Below are 20,360 nucleotides of genomic sequence, written 5' to 3'. Positions count from 1 at the left end.
ATACTCGACCGCCCTACTGGTCCGCAGCGATACCTCTCCGACTGTCATGGGAATCAGGGTATTAATCCTGCTTCCCGTCAGAAGGATGAGTTCTGTCTTGGCCAGGGCAAGGCTAAGTCCGCGTTTAGTCATCCATCTATTGATTCGTAACATCGCGCGGTTCAGAAGCATTTGCGCCAGCTCCGGGGTACGGGCTATTATCACCACAGCCACATCATCGGCGTAGGCAACCAGCTCCACCCCCGGTGGCATCGGTAGTCTTAGTAGTGCGTCGTACAGTATGTTCCAGAAGTCGGGTCCAAGGATTGAACCTTGGGCGACTCCTGCTGTGATTCGTCTGGTCACTGTTCTGTCGGTCGTCTCGTATCGAATCCATCTGTCGTGTAGGTACTCCCTCATCACCCGCATCAGGTATTCGGGAACCCTGAAAGTTTGTAGGGCCTCCAGAATATCCCCCCACCGAGCGGAGTTGAAGGCATTCCTGACATCAAGAGTCGCGAGAAGTACTATTGGCCTCGCTCCGTAGCACACGCGCCCCGTCCGCCGAAAGGCGTCGGTCACTTGTCGAATCGCCCCTATAGTTGAGCAGCCCCGTCTGAATCCGTGCTGGTTTCCTGCAAGTCCTCCGTTTGCAGTTACCGCGTTCGTCAGTCTTGGTTTCAATAACGCTTCGTAAAGTTTGCCTGCTGTGTCTAGAAGACTCAGGGGCCTATAGGAAGACGGACTATTCGGCTCTCCTTTTCCTTTATGCAGGAGAACCAGTCTAGCAGTCTTCCATCGTCTGGGAAAGATGCCCGCACGTAAGACCGCGTTATACTTATCCAGGAGGAGTCCTGGACGTACGCCCACGATCTGCTGGAGGATCTCTCCCGGGATACCGTCTGGTCCGGGTGCCTTACCAGGCTTGATCGTGGACACAGCCTTAGTGAGCTCTGCCCCGACAAACTCTGGCACTGTCGTCTCTTGTTCGTTCGTCATTTCTTCCGTCTCTGGTTGGTTTGGGAAAAGTCCATCTACTATTGCTTTCATGGTGTCTTTGTCTTTTGGTTCAGAAGGGCCAAGGGCTCCCAGTTTCTTGGTCACAATCTTGTAGCCAAGTCCCCAAGGGTCCCGCTCCACTTCTTCACACAACTGTCTAGCGCATCGGTTTTTACTGTCCTTTATTTTAGTAGTCAGTCTCTTACGTGCCATCTTGTACGCTGTCGATAGTTCGTCCGCGTCTGGTCTGCTCTTTTTCCGTGCGCGGTTCATCCTCCGGCGGCAGGCAATGCATTCCCCACGGAGGAGGCCAATCTCGTCCGTCCACCAGTACATTGCTCGTTTGTACGTTCGGCCCTTGCGTCGAGTCATCGTGGCGTCGCACAGTTCCGTTATCAGTTCCATTGTCTTGTCCGTTATCCATTCGGCACGCTCCCGCAGACCAAGCTCTGCCGGGACAGACTCGGCGGGTAACGGTGCCTCCCTTAGCCGTTTGTCAAACAGCTCTCTATCTTGTCGTCGTAGGTTCCAATACGTTGAAGTCCTGTCTCTAGTTTGTCCGTTTCGTACGTTTGTCGATTGATTTGTCACCTCAAAGACGATGTGCTGATGATCGCTGGCTGTATAGTCTTCGGTCACCCGCCATCCTCTTATCCGCGACGAGATCCTGTCTGACGTCATCGTCACATCGGGTATTGAGTATCCGAAGCCCGGTCGTCTATAGGTCATTGTCGTCCCTTGGTTGACCACTACCAGATCAAGCCTTGCGGCCATCTCCAGAAGCAGCCTTCCTCGTTTGTCCGTCGTTGTCATACCCCACTCGACCGCTCTCGCGTTCATGTCTCCCGCGACGACAAAGTCACCCAGGAGACCTGTGAGGGCGTCTTCCAACTTACCGACTTTTTCCTCGTACACTGCCATCGTGCAGTTTGGGGTCAAATATACGCTGACGTAGGTGACGGAATCAATCCTCACCCACGCGTAATCTTCCCCCCTGCCAGACGCTTGTATTCTCCTAGCCGGTTTGCCTTTGACCCATATGGCCGACGTACCGAGGGTATTCGAGAACCAGCCGTTCTGCTCTCGTAAGTCCCACAGTTGCTCGCTCAGTATCAGTATGTCTACGTTTCGTTCCTTCGCTGTCTGTGATACAAGCAGCTGAGCTGCCTCACACCTACGCAGGTTTCCTTGTAAGATTCCTGTCATTGTCGTGTCTGCTTCCGGCACTCCTCCAGCGCTGCCCGGTAGGCCGCGCACGCTCCCGTTCCCGGGACGTGCGCCCTCTCCGTTGCACGCGCCTCGGAACATAGGAAGCACGTCGGCTGTTTGGTGGGGCAGGCTCTCCCGACATGGCCGGTCCCCCCGCACCTCCAACAGCACTGTCGATTGCCTAAGTACGAGAGTCTAATTTCATGACCATATAAGGAGCGTGACGTCACAGAGTGATAGATATAGATATAATAGTTTCTGTTATTTGAATAAAATATGTTAATTAGACGTAATTCGATATAACAAAGCATTTCATAAATAGATTTTAATACATAGATTTAGAATATAATAATAAGAATTGCGTTTAATTATTAAGTAATAAGGAATTTTAATATGCAAAGTTAATTTGTTTATTACACTATGAATATTAATTATTAGAAAAATGTAAATATTCCATATTCAAAGTGAATATCTGAGAAACATGAGTAAGAATTGATTTCATTAATAACAGCTAAATAATAACTGTTATTAATAAATAAATAATCTATAATTTATTTAAACAGTAAGTTGTATATAGAACGAAAGCGTTAATTTTATACGTAATAATGATAGCTTTGTAATTTATAAATCTTAGATAATTAATCTAGTAATTACGTTATAAGATTATAGAAAAAACCGTTACAAATATGAAAATTTGTTATAATTCAAATGTTATTAACTAATTTGAATATTTCTTTTTAGAAATTACTTCTAAAATTAATAAACGATAAAGTTATATAAAAAATTAATATTGTTCTATTGTAAATATTGTAATATTGCATTCATTAACTTTATTAGTTAATAACTTTTAACGATACTAATTGTGATAATTGTAAATTACACTAAATCGACCAATAACTAATTTTGTAAAATTTACATGTGTTGAAAGTTTAGTATTGATGTTTATTTAATTGTAAAATAAGAAAATTCATTTCTCAAAATTCGCGAATGTTTCTCGAAGATTCGAAAACTTCTCGAAGTGAACTCTCCTGCGAAAATAGGCGGGAAAATCTGTGTATAAATACGCCCATTATTGCACAAACTGGTATTTACTTCTAGCCTTGTAAAGTGAGCGCATGAGACTGAATAAACTTGGCTAATACTTAAGTTCTTTCATTGTGATTAACTGAGCAAGACCTTTCCTTTCCTATAATTCGAGCTCAACTTATAGAACATCTCCTGTTATAAGAAACTTGGGTCGAATTATATCCTCTACAAGGAAGATTTTATTTCTACTTATAGGACAATTCGCACCATAAGAAACTAGGGCATCGTCTAACTTACCTTGAATCTTTACTCATATTCGCATATATTTGATTTATCGATTTATTTTAGTGACAATTAGAGTAATTTTAAAAGAAACGAATTCTTACTCATTAACGTGACTAGACCACGAGAGTACGAATTATTAATTATAAGTGATACGAACATCACAAAGTTTTATTTTTACGCATAAATTTAACCTAATGTACATTAGTTTACTTTTAATTTTATTGTATAAATTCATTATAGAGAATAAATTCTATTAAATTAATTTCTTGATGTCACAACTGATTGGGATATACGAGGGTGGTCCGATAAGTACTTAGCCTCACCGATGGCCCGATGGCGCCACTCTCGCAAAAGAAATATTCGTTCACGTAGTACAACCTTCTCGATGGTTACTGTCAAGATTTTAGCCGGATCAGAGTTGTAGTTTATTTTTGAGAGCGTGTGAAAGCAAGTGTATCCGTTAATTTTTGAAAAATGGAAAAAGAGCAGTATCGGTCGGTGATTCGATTCTTGTTTTTGGAAGGGTAATCGCGCAGCGAAATCAAAAAGCGCTTGGATGCTGTGTACGGTAACTCTTCTCCATCGATAGCGACCGTCAAAAATTGGTTTAACGAGTTTCAACGTGGTCGCACGTCGATTTTTGAAGAGCCACGTCCAGGTGATTCGAAAACGGCTACCGCGGAGGATAACGTGACAAAAATTCACGATCTCGTATTGGCAGATCGACGATTGAAGGTGCGTGAGACAGCTAAGATCGTAGGCATCTCAAAAGACCGCGTGGGTCATGTCCTGCATGAAATTTTGGGCATGAGAAAGCTGTCGGCGCGAATACTTCATAAATATCTGGCTAAAATTTATAATAGTATTTACTAATCGGGAAAGAATTTCTTTCGCTCGGTGATATATAAACATTGATTACGTTATTTATTCTATATTATCCGATCAGTTATCATTCGCCAAGATGCCGTAGCGGACGTCATTAGATAAACGTGAATTGATTTTGAAACTACACAATGAGGGTAAAACTTCACGTGAAATATCGGCAACTTGAGATATAGGAAAATCAACAGTTAATGATATGCTCAAAAAATTTGAGACTACTAGTGCTGTAGAAGCTACACGCAATCCTGGGCGACCTAAGAAAACGACTCAGCGTATTGATAAAGTGATAAAAAGAAAGTACGTCTCAGATGTGAAGAAAAATGCTGCTATTATTGCACGTGAATTACGTGAAGAAAATGTAGCTGTCATTAGTCAAAGTACCATGTCTCAAAGACTAAACGAAGTAGGATTTTTTTGACGCGTTGGTGTTAAGAAATCATTGATCAGTCAGAAAAATAAGAAGGCCAGACGAAAATTTGCTACAGAACTTCGGAGCTGGACTGTTGAGAACTGGAAAAAAGTACTGTTTTCGGATGAAACTAAAATCAATTTATTTGGAAACGATGGGATAAGATATGTTCGATAACCTAAGGTAACAGAAATGATCCACGATATCAAACACTGACTGTGAAACACGGTAACGGAAACATCATGCTATGGAGAGTTTTCTCTTAGAAAGGCGTTGGTTCAATTTTCAAAATTGATGGCATTTTGGACTCTATCAATTATAGGAACATTATATTAGATGTAATGCTGCTTTATGCAGGTAAAAGATGCCAAGAGAATGGATATTTCAGCAGGATAATGATCCAAAACATCAATAACAGTTTCTTCAACAAGTTTTTACTCAGAACAAAGTCTGAGTTTTAGAGTGGTCAAGTCAATATCCGGACTTAAATCTTATTGAACACTCATGGCAAGAATCAAGATTAAAAAGAGAGACTGAAACTTGTGCAAATACGAGGGTCGTTTGAAAAGTCCGTGCAAAAATAAAAACTGCTTGATTTTGTTTAATAAATCTTGTTTATTTTTCAAGATAGTCTCCTTTTAGGCTTATACACTTCATCCAACGCTGCTATAGTTTGTTAATCCCTTCCAAATAATAGGATTTGTCCAAGTCTGTAAAATAGGCATTCGTTTCTGCAATCCCCTCCTCGTTTGAATAAAATCTTTTCCACGCCAGCCATTTTTTCATATTAGGGAACAAATAGTAGTCCGATGGAGCCAAGTCTGGAGAATAGGGGGATGTGAAACGAGTTGGAACCTTATCTCCATCAGTTTTACGGCCACAACTGCTGAGGCGTGAGCTGGCGCATTGTCGTGGTGGAAGAGGACTTTTTTGTGGGCCAATCGTGGACGTTTCTCTAGCAACTCGGTTTACAAACGATCCAATAACGATGAATAATATTCGCCTGTAATGGTTTTACCCTTTTCCAGATAGTCGATGAAGATTATTCCTTGCGAATCCCAAAAGATAGTCGCCATAACCTTCCCGGCCGAAGGAATTGTCTTCACCTTTTTCGGAGCAGATTCCCCCTTGGTAACCCATTGTTTAGACTGTTCTTTGATCTCAGGAGTGTAGTTTAGTATCCATGTTTCATCTACAGTGATGAATCAACGTTCAAAGTCTTGCGGATTTTGCTGGAACAGCTGCAAACCATTCTTGCAACACTTCACACGATCTCGTTTTTGGTTAATCGTGAGCAATCACGGCACCCATCTAGCGCTTTTTCATGTCCGAATGTTGGTGCAAAATATTATGTACCCGTTTGCTCGAGATGCCTACAGTACTAGCAATCTCACGCACCTTCACTCTTCTGTCAGCCATCACCATATCATGGATTTTATCAATGATTTCTGAAGTGGTAACCTATACAGGGCGTCCAGAACGTTCAGCGTCTTTCGTGCTCATATGGCCATTTCGAAAATTTTGAAACCACTTATAAACCATTCTAATCGAAGGTGCACAATCACCATAATGTTTATTAAACTTCTGTTTAATCTCCTGAGGCGTTTTGCCTTTAAAAAAGTAATGTTTAACCCATTAAAGCCCACGCTAAGACTGGTTGAGATAGCGACAAACAAACTGTGCTATCTTTTGCATAAGTGAAAAATAAAATATACGTATTTTTTTTTATGTTATTTTCAATTGTTTATAACAAATTATTTAAACAAATTACAAAAAAATTCATAATTATCAAAATCTAAATGCGGGAATCGATTCTGGAGGTGAAATCAAGACGAAAACCTATATAACACTTTTTTGTCAGAATTCAATTTGTTAGTGTAACGTAGGAATAAACAATTGCATGTTGGGGAGAAAAAGTGACCATGTCAAGTCCCAAGCAAAATCTATCTGGAATAGCAAAAAATAAACTGTGCTATCCTTTGCATAAGTGAAAAATAAAATATATATATTTTTTCTTATGTCATTTGTAATTGTTTATAACAAACTATTTAAACAAATTATAAAAAAATTTATAATTTTCAAAATCTGAATGCGGAAATCGATTCTGGGGGTAAAGTTTAGACGAAAACCTATATAACACTTTTCTGTCAGAGGCCAATTAGTTATTGTAATGAAGGAAGAAACATTCGGCCTCCTGAGAGTGTTTCAAAAAATCGTATAAAATGAAGCTAATTATTGTATTTATCCATCAATATTGGCATGAATTATTGTAAATATAATCGGTGGGATTGAATTATTGTTCATTGCCATGTCCTTCTTTATGACTTTTGCAAACAGGCATAGAACATTTCTCACAATACCATTCCGTTCTTGTCCGACATGTTGAAATTCCACATTTCCTAAGACTCCCATGTTTCATCACGTGTTCTTGGGATGAAGTTTCACTCTGTTTCTGTCGTTTGGGGGGACGTTTGGAAGATAACTTGTCAATATAATATTCACAAACTTCTTGAACAATATCTTTGGAACCTTTTCTTTCGTCTGGATGTAACTTATTGTAAATCACTGTAGCGTTTGCTAAGGATGCTTGGATGAGCCGTAATACAAGGCACCATGTCCATTTCTTACTTCGAATTGTAGGCATCAAAGCATTACAGTGTTGATCATGTAGATCGACGCCACCCATGTGTTCATTATACATAGAGAAACAATGAGGAAAAAGAATAGATTTTTTCGATGATTCCTGCCATCTCTGCATTTCAACTTTTGGTTCATTTCCATATTTCGAAGAGAGAATCGATACTGGCTTTGAGTCCATAACTGTAATATAATTCAATTTTGAATTCACTTCATGCATTGAAATAGTGTATCCTCTTTTAGCTTTTTTTGGCATTTCGACTTTCACTTTCACACGATTATGCCGAACAGTTCCTGTCGCCGATAAACCATTTTTTTTCAAATGAATCATAAGATCTGGGTTTGTGAAAAAGTTGTCAAAATAAATATGATACTTTTTCAGTTCTTCTCTCTGTGTTTTTTCTAATAAATTCGAAAGTAACTTTATCACCACTCTAGACCCTAAACCAACGGCAACTAAAGGATTTCGTTCATCGATTCCTGATTTACCAGTGTAAATAGCAAGATCATATATATACCCATCAGAAGAACAGACTGCCCATTCTTTTATTCCAAATCTAATGGGTTTATTCCTTATACATTGCTTGATACCAAACCTACCAAAGTATTTTACCATTATCTCATCTATTGATAAATTATAGTCAAAGAAACCAAATTGCATACAATTCTCACGAAACATATCATACAGAGTTCTAACCTTCCAGACTTTATCATTTTGATCAGTTTCTTGAAGTTTATAGAATCGTATGTTCTTTTTTATGGCAACGAAATTATTTCTAGACATAAGTTCCGCAATTACTGGACACTGAAGTATTCGCTTTTTTGACCAGTAATCACGAATACTTTTTCTAGAATTGAAGATAGTAATCATTATGATTGTAATAAATTTTTCTAGATCATCCATACATAAATCAAAATGATTTTCAGAAGTGGCTTCAATGATATGGTTTTTCATTGATTTCGAAAAGAAAACCTCAAACAACTCAAAAGCATTTTTGGATTGCAATGATGAAATAGGTGAAATATTGAAGTTGCTCTCGACATGCGGAGAAATATCATTCAAAGCATCATTTTTCCAACTGTACTTATGATTCGGTTCCAACAATTTCTGAGTACTTGTGTATGTACTTTTAACATGTTCGTAAGAACCTGATGGTAATTCATTTGATAATGTATCTTCATTTGGATCACCGTCCGAATCTCCATCTGAACTTTCATATTCATTAGGAATGAATGCTATATCAATATGTTGACCTTCATCACTATCAGAATCTTCAACTAAATTTGGTAGATCGCTAATTCTCCGTCTCGGCATTATCAGTAACGTTACCAATTTAGAACAAAATAAAAACTAAAAGTTTTCCGAAATTATTATTTCAAAGAATAGATCCAATGTATAAATGTTTTCAACCGTTAGCCCGCCACTCAAACGTGATCTCTAACACGGAAGGATTTACGAAATGAAATAAACTTATCCAATTACAGTATAAGATCTCAAAATTTATCAGTAAAAAATACTGATATGATTCCAGATACCATGTGTGAGAATGAAAACACTTATTTGTCAATAGTTTATTTCTACATAAAGATATCAAATTGAACTCTGACAAAAAAGTGTTATATAGGTTTTCATCTCAATTTTATCCCCCGAATCGATTTCCGCATTCAGATTTTGAAAATTATGAATTTTTTTGTAATTTGTTTAAATAATTTGTTATAAACAATTGCAAATGACATAAGAAAAAATATATATATTTTATTTTTCACTTATGCAAAGGATAGCACAGTTTATTTTTTGCTATTCCAGATAGATTTTGCTTGGGACTTGACATGGTCACTTTTTCTCCCCAACATGCAATTGTTTATTCCTACGTTACACTAACAAATTGAATTCTGACAAAAAAGTGTTATATAGGTTTTCGTCTTGATTTCACCTCCAGAATCGATTCCCGCATTTAGATTTTGATAATTATGAATTTTTTTGTAATTTGTTTAAATAATTTGTTATAAACAATTGAAAATAACATAAAAAAAAATACGTATATTTTATTTTTCACTTATGCAAAAGATAGCACAGTTTGTTTGTCGCTATCTCAACCAGTCTTAGCGTGGGCTTTAATGGGTTAATCAATACACGAAATTCTTTTTCGTCCATTTTTTTACAACCACTCGATTTCTTTGATTGAAACGAATGTAAAACGCAAAGTAATTGGCCGATCTGGCTGAAACTTGGTGTGTGCTCTTCCAAGATATGTCACTAACTGAAAATAACCTTGATACGCACTAGTAGCGCCATCTCTCTGACTTTGCACGGACTTTTCAAACGAAGTTACAATGGTATTTGTTGGGGAAAACGAGCAACCTCCAAAAGACATCTTTATCAGTTTTTTGTTTGACTGTCTCACACCAAGCATACTTGGAAAGGCAGTCAAATCCATCCATCCATCCATTCATCCATCTTTGTATGCATCAACAGTTAATAAACATAATTAAAGGTGATTGAGTCATTTCTGTGTGCACCCGTCATTCCCTTCTTCTTGAGTTATTACCCAGCCCGCCAAGTTCGTGACGAGGTCCATCGTCACCTTTGCAGCGGAGCGAATGAGCCTCCTGTACCTTTCCCTTAAAAATAATTAGTGACACGGCGCTTGGGGACGAGGGATAATCCCGTACGATTGTTCCGCTATATGCGCATAATTAATAAATTGTGTTAAAAGCGTTAACTTTTAGTATAGTTTTTAGTAAATCAGAGCTATGCACTTCGTTCGTAGCACGTTTACGTCGAGTGAAACCTAAAATTAAACCAATAGAATCCTTTGGTTCAAAATTTATATCCTGATTACAATGAATAACACTTCGTAATATTTTGTTATAGGGTTTCAGACTATATCATTTATCCTTCGGTATTAAGGCTTCTTTAAGAAAACTTTCTATATCTTCTATACTCGTAACAACCAGTCGGTAAAATGATTTCTTCTTGACCATCGATATAAAATTTATTATTACCTACGTCAATGTCGAGTATTGAGTTAAATGTTAGTAACTACTAGACCAAGTACGTAGTTTTTGTTTGGTATTAGTTCAATTGGGGGAAAATAATTTGTCTCCAGGACGGATAATGTTCCGGACAGACTCAATGTAAGTGTATTTTATATGACGGTTTAATACATGATGCAACTTGGTTCGAATGTTATACTGCTTACGTTTAATAATTTCTCATTCGCTTAAATATTTTTGATAATCTGAATGCATGATAGTATTGATAACCGTATGTTTTTTTACACCTTTTGCCTTTTCTATAGGCTTCTTATTTGCTATTTCAATACTATACAATTTACTCCGTAACCCAATGAACTCTTTCATAATGTTGGCCTCATATTCATCCTCCATAACTACGAGGACTTTTTTGTTTGCGAAAAGAATACCAAATTAACTAAATTTTTATGAAAGATGAGACAACTATGAAAATTAGGCTGTGCAATTCATGCTTCTGCACCATATCGACCACACCATCGATCAACGAGTTTGACATCTTTTCATTTCCTTTCGTCCTCCATTGTTTGTCCGTATACTGCATTAATCATAAGCTTGTAAAATAATTTTTCAAAATCATTTTTAGCTTGCTTCTTCTTTTTCATATTTAAATCTACGTAAGGTTTTAGCCATGTGGCTTGATTAATTTTTAGCGATCTATGTATCTTTCTGAGTTTGAGTCCGTATTTAAGAGCTTATTTAATGCTCTATAATGAATAACGCATCGTTCTTTATCATAAACTGTTGTCAAAAGTTTTTCCTGTTTTAATCCGGGCGATTTAGCATGTTCAGGACAAAGGGGAAGGTCTTTATGATCGTCGTGTAGCTCTTGCTGATCTCTACTTCTAAAATGTAGTCAACGTCACTGCCATCGGCAACATTCAAGAAGTTTGGCTCGTCTACATTTGAAACCTATGATAATCCCTTGTATGGTAGTAATTGAGTCATAGCCTAACCGTAAATATTTTTCACGTCATAATACATCAAAATTTTACTTGTCTCATCCTCATTGAATTCTTTTCCTATATATTTATTGTTTGCCTTTGAATATCTATTGTGACATTAACTAATACCTCCACGTATACCTTTTTGAATGAATATGACCATATTCATTCAAATCTATCCTGTTAACAGTTCAAGTGCAACATTCGTATATTTTAACATTGCCTCACACATTAACCCAGGAGTAGTATAATAATGTGCAGGATCGACCTCATGCATTCTTACATGTTATTCGAAAATTTTCAAAAACATCAGCTACTAGTAGTATGTCCGTCTTCAGGTAAAGATCAGAATACAACCCTAAATATATCTTTCCCCAAATAGATCCAAAAATATTCCACACGTTTTGAGCATGCTCGTAGTCTTCAGCAGAAATATTGCTCTCTGCTAATTGACTGTAAAATTTTTCAATAGAAGGCAACTCTATCTCAGTTAGATTATTTACATTTTTGACATACTCATATGGAAAAACTCCTTTCCTTTTAAGTAAAATGATTTGTTGGTCTGTACAATTATCTTTCTTAAACTTTTTCTGTACAATATCTTGCTGAGGTAAGTAAGATGCTACCTCATCAGGAGATAATGGTATAAATCAAAAGGAATCAATGAATCGAAACTTAATCCGACTGTTTGCAACTTCGTTTGTGAAAGATATGAAGCGCTTCTTGTTTTCAGCGAGAACTGAGATTTTTCCCTCAAATTCTAGCTTAGTAGCAATTTCTGTTATAATAAAATGAATGTTATAGCTAGTAAAGTTATGATATAGGACAGCTATAAAAGCTGCATTATTATAGTTCAAATTATATCGATTATGAGCGGCATCTCTGAATTTTCCTCTGAAATGACAATGATCTAGAACTAGGTTTTCTTTCTCTTGGAAATATCGAGTGCAGATATGACGTCTTCTTGCCATTACGAATGCCTGTTCATTAATAAATGATAAATCCATTTCTATTGCATTGTATATATTTGTTGTAATTCGATCACTAGAAACTTCAATTGCTTTATAAAATAAGGTGCTGATGGGTCTTCATTCAACTTTTTTCTGTGGACTTATACATAGACTTACTATCATCATAACGACATTTTATATATAATCCTATACTAAAGGCTTCTTGTTCTTGAAAACCGTATCTGTTTACATCGAGGTTTTCATTCGGATCTTCTATAGGTTTCAATGAACATTTGAAATCGGCGTATATGACAAATGGAATCTCCTCTTTTCGCTTATAATTTTTGAATTTGAGAACTGGGTCATCAGGTAAATTAAGCTATTATTTATTTATTTTCAAACAATCAACTTCATGAGATTTCAAATTTTCCTCATTAGTTAAATAATGAAGACAGCTTTCACATAAATAGATTTTTTCTGTATGTTGAGTAATTTGACTGCAAAGAGCAGATAAATTTTTAATCCATACATAGTGGAATATTAATGTAAAATTTTCATTGTCTATTTGATTACAAGTTCTGTTACTGTCTTATCCATCAATATATTGATTCTGTATTAAGAGTAAGTAGACGTGTTGAGTTAATTTTGAAATTGATTGATATACTATTTAAATTTTCAAATTTAGGAATATTTTTAGTTATTACTGGAAAGTTTATACCATCAAAATTCAATTCTTTTTCAAAAGGCTTATACTTATTTACTCTAATAACTATGTTCCTTAACTGGATGAAAAAACATTCATTATCTATTTTGAACATTAATACATGCTTTTCTATTGTTTAAGCTTATTGTTAATCGAATATATGAGCATGGTTTAAGAGAATTGTACTTATTTATATTAATAGTAAACCTAACAATAGTATTTAATGACCAACCTGAGCCTCTTTCTTGAAATTCTTCTATATTCTTAACTATAATGTCATTTACACTATTTTCCAACCATCTACGAGGATGGATTGAAAAGTCCTTAGATAATCCAAGAGATAGCGCTCAAAACATTTTAACTTATGTTGCACAAGCAAGCGTCATTATTAAATAGAGTACTGCCAAAGTTTCAGCCAAATCAAGATTTCCAAAAGAAATCAAAAGTGAGTTAGATGTAGTTTATGGTGTATCTGCCCCTATATTTGAAATAGTTGAGTAAATGAATTTAAACGTGGCCGTACATCGACTGCAGATGAACATCGTTCAAATCTATTTTGCATGAGAAATTGGACATGAGAAAAATGTCGGCAAGATAGGTGCCGCGTTTGCTCTCTGTCGAGAACAGATGCAGCCGAGTGGTGACCGCTGTGGCCCTCTTGACGCACATCCACCGTAATCCGGACGACTTTCTGCATCGATTCATAACTGTAGACGAAACGTGGATACACCACTACACTCGTAAGACGAAGGAGCAGTGAAAACAGTGAATTGTGAAAGGTCAACTAGCTCGAAAGAAGGCGAAGATAGTGAAATCGGCCAGCAAGATTATGCCACTGTTTTTTGGGATGCGCGTGAAATTATCTTCGTCCACTATTTAGAAAAAGAACAAACAATCACCGGAGAGTATTATGCGTCGTTGTTGGACCGGTTAAGCGAGAAAATAAAGAAAAAACGTCCTCATTTGAACAAAATAAATTCTGTTTTATCAAGACAATGCACGAGTGCAGACTTGCTTAGTTTCAATGGCTAAAATCAATGAATTGAAGTTCGAATTAGTAGACCATCCACCGTATTCACCAGGTTTGGCCCCTAGTGACTTTTTTATTCCCAAACCTAAAAATGTAGCTTGCCGGACAACAATTTATCTCGAACGAGGAGGTAAGAACAGAAACAAAAGGCTATTTTGAGGAACTTCCAAAATTATTTTTTTCTGATGGCTAAAAAAAACTTGAAGGGCGCCTGGAAAAGTGTATCGAGCTAAAAGAAGATTATGTTGAAAAATAACAAAAATCTAACAAAAAAATTGTTTTTCTATCTTTTTCTAAGGACTTATTGACCCACCCTTAAATTAAAGTCAGTGGTCTTGTAAATGCAAACATTTTCAATATTGAAATACTTAACTTGAATATTTTTTCTTCTTGTTTTTTCTTTATAATAAATTATGCTACCATTTCTGTATTTACCTTTAACCTTTAGAGGACGGGAAAGCCATTATAGTGGCTCAACTATCGATCACCACTTGACATATGAGTATTCTCTGATATTAGACTCACATATGCGTTTTCTATATAAAATATTGAGCAGTTAAAAATTTCAAATCCCCGTCCTCTAAAGGTTACGGCATTATTAATAACTAGAGATTGAGGTATTTGAATTTGTAAGAGTTGGTTTGCAGTAATTAGACTTTATGTCTAAGTGGTATTGATTAACTATGCATGCTGTACTAATACGATTTTCAAATGTTGAATGAATTGGTCTCCAAATAACTCCATCTCCTTGAATTTTATTCGGAATGGTATCTAATGGCTCTATACATTCAGCAACTTTTATAGATTTACACAAATTGACTTCGAGAGAATTCAAATGAAAAGCACAAGTTTGACATCTTTGTTGAATTGCTCTATTTAAATCAGACCGTTTCATAAATTCCTTAAGTGCATCTATAGCATTAATTGCTAGATTTCTCTATCTAATAATCATTTATGTTCGAATCTTTCAATTGGTAATAAGATTTCAACAAATGTTTCTATATATGAGATATACATAAAATATTTTTTGAAAGAGATTTATATAGACTTGTAAATGGAAAAACATAATAATTGTTGCTTAGAAATACGATGTAGTTCACATATCGTAAAGAAAAATTGGATAGATACTACAAAATGGACTATATTTTAGATATGCAAGGCTTTCAGAGTTCTGAAAATGTTTTTATTTGTAAACAGTTCGCTTATTTACCAGTATGTCGTGACACTAGGCCTACAATACTATTCTTCAAACCTCCGTATCATTGACTCAAACTTTCTATCGACAATCAAACTATTAATAAATGGCTGGAAATGTATCATGGTATTTATTTATTAATTTTGTTATTTTTAATGAATATTGAATTTATTTGTAATATTTAATGTTTGAAATTCTGTATGTATATTATGCAAAAATGGTATAATATCATACAACTTTTAATGTCGTATTATAAGTCGTGGTATGCGTAATCATTTACATAATTGTAGAGATATTTATGTAAAAGGATTACAAAAAAAGCAAAGGATTCAAAAAATTATTCCTGAAAAGTATGTTTCAATAACGTATATCTTAACGTAATAATAACCTAAATTTGAATTTAACTATTTATTTATTTCAATCACAGAAAAATTTTAGATATCGAAACTGAAATGAAATTTCCCCGATTAGAAGACTTAAGACCTGAATTTAAACCATCTTGTATATATCATAGTCAAAACAGTATAATCTATGCTACGTTATATACCGAAAAGATATACGAATGGATGATAGAAAGGGAAAAACCAACAGAATCAGAAGTAATTGATACAGTCGAAAGATTTACAGATGATTATAAAAATTCAACTGAATATTTTAAAATAGCTGTCGAATACTGAACAGAAAAATTATAGACAAAGTGTACTTTACTCAATGTGTAATTAAAACTAATAAATAAAAACAATAAAATAATTGAAATATATAATTATTTAAATAACTACAATTAGTTAAATAAGCCAACAAGCCACGCCGAGCTAGAACTAGCTAGATAGCTAAACAGTACTCCACTCCTATTCCACACGCTCGGGCCCTATACCAAATGTGCATAGCTAATATACACGATAAACAATTTCTAAGGTACATGTGGCAGTGGTAGAACGCTAGCCTGCCAACTCAGAGGACGCTGGTTCGATTTCCCGATCTATCTCTTCATTTTTTTTCAATTAACCCTTTCTATTCATTTTCAATTTAACAATTAAATTATGTAACGGCCTGGAAAAATAATCAAATTGTTCTCGCGGCCCGTTAAGGATTTTATTTTCGCTATTCGGTGCGGGGCTCACCGCCGCCCCGATCAGCTAGCCGCTTCCTGGCGTTCCGCCGAATACGGGCGGGCACGCGCTGCCCTGAAAAGGGATCGCGAAAGCACGGCTAAGCACGAGAGCGTGCGTGAGTTCTAATCACGGGCGTGGGAAGGGACAAGGGTGCCTTCCTGGGTACGTCCAACACAACGACAACACTTGAGAAGGTCAAATCGGGCTTTATTCCTTTAGGCAAATCTTATACACAATATCGCGTGCCGAGATTTTGCTTTGTATCTTATTTTAGAGAGAGAGACGCTCGCTCGCGCAACTATCGCACGCTAAATAATCGCTTACAAACGCAACGAAACTCACCGTGAAGTAGCTGCTGCAGACAGACTACCCCTCGCTAGTCGCCCGCGTTATCGCCCTTGCTCGGGCGGGCAAGTTCTGCCACTAGTAATCGCCCACTCAAGATGACGATCCACAGGCTCCGGCGATCCTCGGGGATGATCTTCACCTCCTGCGCACTTTCACTTTTGTTTTTACCGGTCGCTTTCCTTTTTCTTCCGTTCGCACGCGCACGTGACAATCCTTAGAGCTCGCCGGTCTAAGTCTCAGTGTCCGAAAAATCGTTTTCTCCCCCCACTCTACCGCTAGGCACGCTAGTCTCGCTCTGTCTCTCTCTCTTCACTCCTCGCTCGCTTGCCCGCTTGGCCATGCTCGGCCTCGTGCGCGGACAATCTTCCGCGAAAACGGCCCCGGCCGTTATAATTATTAATAATATTTATAACTATTGAAAATACATTTCAATAAATGAGATAGAAAGCACTATAGTCACTAGGGACTACCTTCTTTAAAAAATATAAATAATTATTAACAATAATAATAACAATAAAAATAATAATTAACAATAATAATTAGCACGGAAGTGTTAGGCCAGGGACCCCCCGCAAGGTGGCCCAGAACATACATTGCTATACTACTAAGAAATTAGTTTAAAGTCTCTCGCTCTCCCTGTCTGCTATATATGATAATGTTATAAGATTCGGTGATTGTCAGAACCCCTTAATGTGAATTTAGTTAGTCTGTACCGTAGTTGCAACTCTTCAGCAAGAAAAAGGAAATCATCAAAAGAAAATCATCACTTATTATATCAATCTATATTTGATACTATTCTCTTAAAAAATATCGATCTGATCCACATGCCCGTCATTAACCAAAATATAACAAAAAAATCGAGTTTTTATATTTTATAAAAATTTTTATTTATTTATTTTGCTATATTTCAAAATTTTCTTATTATACAATTTATTTAAAAAATATGTACAAATTCCTTTTTACAACAGAAATTTAAAATATTCTTCAATAGTTACTGGGTCTGAATAAATGACGTAGATACATCATTGTACCAAGGTAAAACGTGCATAAACTTGAAAATATTCATGAGAAAGTGACACATTGGAAAAATCATATTTTAATATTTAGTAATCAGTTTGGATATTACTTCATATTTCGTACTAAATAAAATTTTTATTTTTATTTTATATGATATAATTTTATTTTTTTATCTAATATAATCCTAAATAGTGTTTAAGTTAACACAGCAGTTATTGATATTACAAAGCTTAGATTTGATTTTTATGTACACTATGAACATTTCTATTTACATATCCTTTCTACAATTATACTATTTAACTTAATAAAAAACAAAATTATTGAAAATATATGTTTTGTACTCAATATAGTATTGCAGGAATGACCTCCTATCTCTAGAATAAAAATTTTTATTTTAGATTGGATGAAAATTGTGAGAATGCATCACAACTTCTACCTGTTAAGTTGAAATCACCATTCGATGCCAGTTGGCAAAAACAAGGGAATGGTCGCTCGTATAACAGTTTGAGTGGTAAGACATTTTTTTGAAGGACTTATTGGATAGAATATGCAATTTACACAATACTTATTCCATTAGATCATTTGTTTGGTCATTACTCTGGTAAAGTGTTATCTGTGAGTATTCGGTGTAAAGACTGCCGAAAATGTAAGCTTGGATTTTGAAAGAATGAACACGATTGCAGGCAAAATTATAAAAATTCTGCTAAATCAATGGAGGCTGAAATAGCCGTAGATATATACACAAACAAGCCCAACGTAACATACTGTCTTGATTCCCTTATGATTTTTTAAATGATAAATTTTGTAATGATGGAAAGAAGGGAAATAGTGATAGATGGAAAATCACTTAATTTTAATTATATTCAGCAACGTTTCGTCAGCACATTTGCTGACCTCTTCAGGCTAATTTCTCTCGTAGTCAAATTATTATAAGCTAAAACGATTAGATCGTAGCACAGTCAAGTTACAATAAAGTGACTTTATTAATGATTTATCAATAACCTTCAGATGACCTTGAACCTGAGATGATGAGGTCAAACGGAGATCAGCATCGGTAGTAGTTCGTTAAAATATATGAAATATGTAAATATGGTAGAGCATGGATAGTTTCGTCTATTTTGCCTGTACTGTACTCCCAGAATTTGACCTTCATATGACCTTCAAGTATCATGTTAATAAAAGTATACCATCCTATCTGACTGTAAAGTGACCGTTCTTTCCGAAGTTAAAGTCAAAAATGAGATTGATCGTAAAATAGAAATTTGACCTTCAAATTCCCTTGAACCTGACGTGCTGGAGTCAAACGGACGTTAGATTCGGATTCAGCGCATCCAAAAACATAAAGCTATGGAAGTGGTTTCTTTGTCTTTTTTAGGTTGCATTTTGTGGTCCTTTGTTATTCAAATTTTAGTAAAACGACTGATGTTATTATGATTATTATTAAATAGTGTTTTGGAATCATCACACAAGAGAAATAAATAACAATTTATTGAAAAACTAGTGTTTAGTATTCCAACCTCACTTGTATTTGAATTGCGCTCACACCAGGAGCATATAAGCACAACCAGATGTTATGTCCGAAAGGTAACTGCAACAACTTTATACCTTGAATATCTCTTGAAAATGCGCGTTGACCCCCAATTACAAAAATACTATTAAGATCCTTATCATTTTAACTTTACGTTCTCAATTTTTTAAGTGATTATCCAGTTTATTTGTGTTGAGATATTAATTTTTGTGCAACAGAAATCGATAGCAGTCCCATAAGAGCCCATGTTAAACAAGTCAACTTTAAGAGGCTCGTTCTGAAAATTTTCAATGTTGACAGGAGTTGGAATTTCGGCAGGGAATTTGTTGTTATTTAAGGAACAGCATCTCCAAGTTGCATGATGATCTCAAGTTTTTGGGTTTAGGAAACAGCTATCTTAATGCGAACAATACCTATGTTTTCTAAATCAGTATGTTTATGGGTAATTTACGTGCACACATTAATTTTTTTAAACCTAATTTTGTTATATCGTGTTATTTTTATGGAATGTTTTGTAATAATTGATGAAAATGATGGAGAAATAAGTGTACAATGAAAAGTAAAACTAAAAAGAGAAGCAGTCCGATTAAAAAGAAAAATAGCAAATGAGAAAATTGAAAATAACAAAAATTGACTGAAAGTTATTCATGAATAAGTCAGAAAAACAAATTGTTATGCTAGTGATAGAAATAAATCAGATAGTTTTCATAATTCAATTGCAAGTGTATGCAATAATGACATTGTTCACAGTGATAGCAATATTCCATATCTTGAATAGCGAAATCAAACGCAGCTCGTAAAATCACCGAAAGTGTTATTATTCGTAAACGCAATTCTAAATGTAATCATATTTCTAACTATAGTAGTATAACAAGTACCATAAGTGATGGCAGTTTTGAATTAAATAGCAATATATCGCTCAACACTACTAAACATGATTTTACGCATGGTGTCATTGAAGTAAACGACAGCCAGAGTGATTTAGAAAAAGATGTTGCGAAACATGAAACGATATAAAAAACCGTCACGTGCTTAAAACGAGCTTTGGTATTTGCAAAGAGAAGATAAATGATA

General features: G+C 35.8%; 1 protein-coding gene across 3 annotated transcripts in view; it reads right to left on the bottom strand.

The window, feature by feature from the left end:
• The window catches only part of LOC131675580 (eukaryotic translation initiation factor 4 gamma 3-like), a 795,898-nt gene that overhangs the window by 573,910 nt on the left and 201,628 nt on the right, over positions 1–20,360 (bottom strand). The gene's annotated exons all lie outside the window — the stretch shown is intronic.

The sequence above is a fragment of the Phymastichus coffea genome, unplaced genomic scaffold (genome assembly GCF_024137745.1).
Source record: "Phymastichus coffea isolate CEN01 unplaced genomic scaffold, Cenicafe_Pcof_1.1 PCOF00026, whole genome shotgun sequence".
NCBI lineage: Eukaryota > Metazoa > Arthropoda > Insecta > Hymenoptera > Eulophidae > Phymastichus > Phymastichus coffea.
Note: the sequence above shows the minus strand (reverse complement) of the source record. Positions and strands in the feature narration are given on the sequence as shown.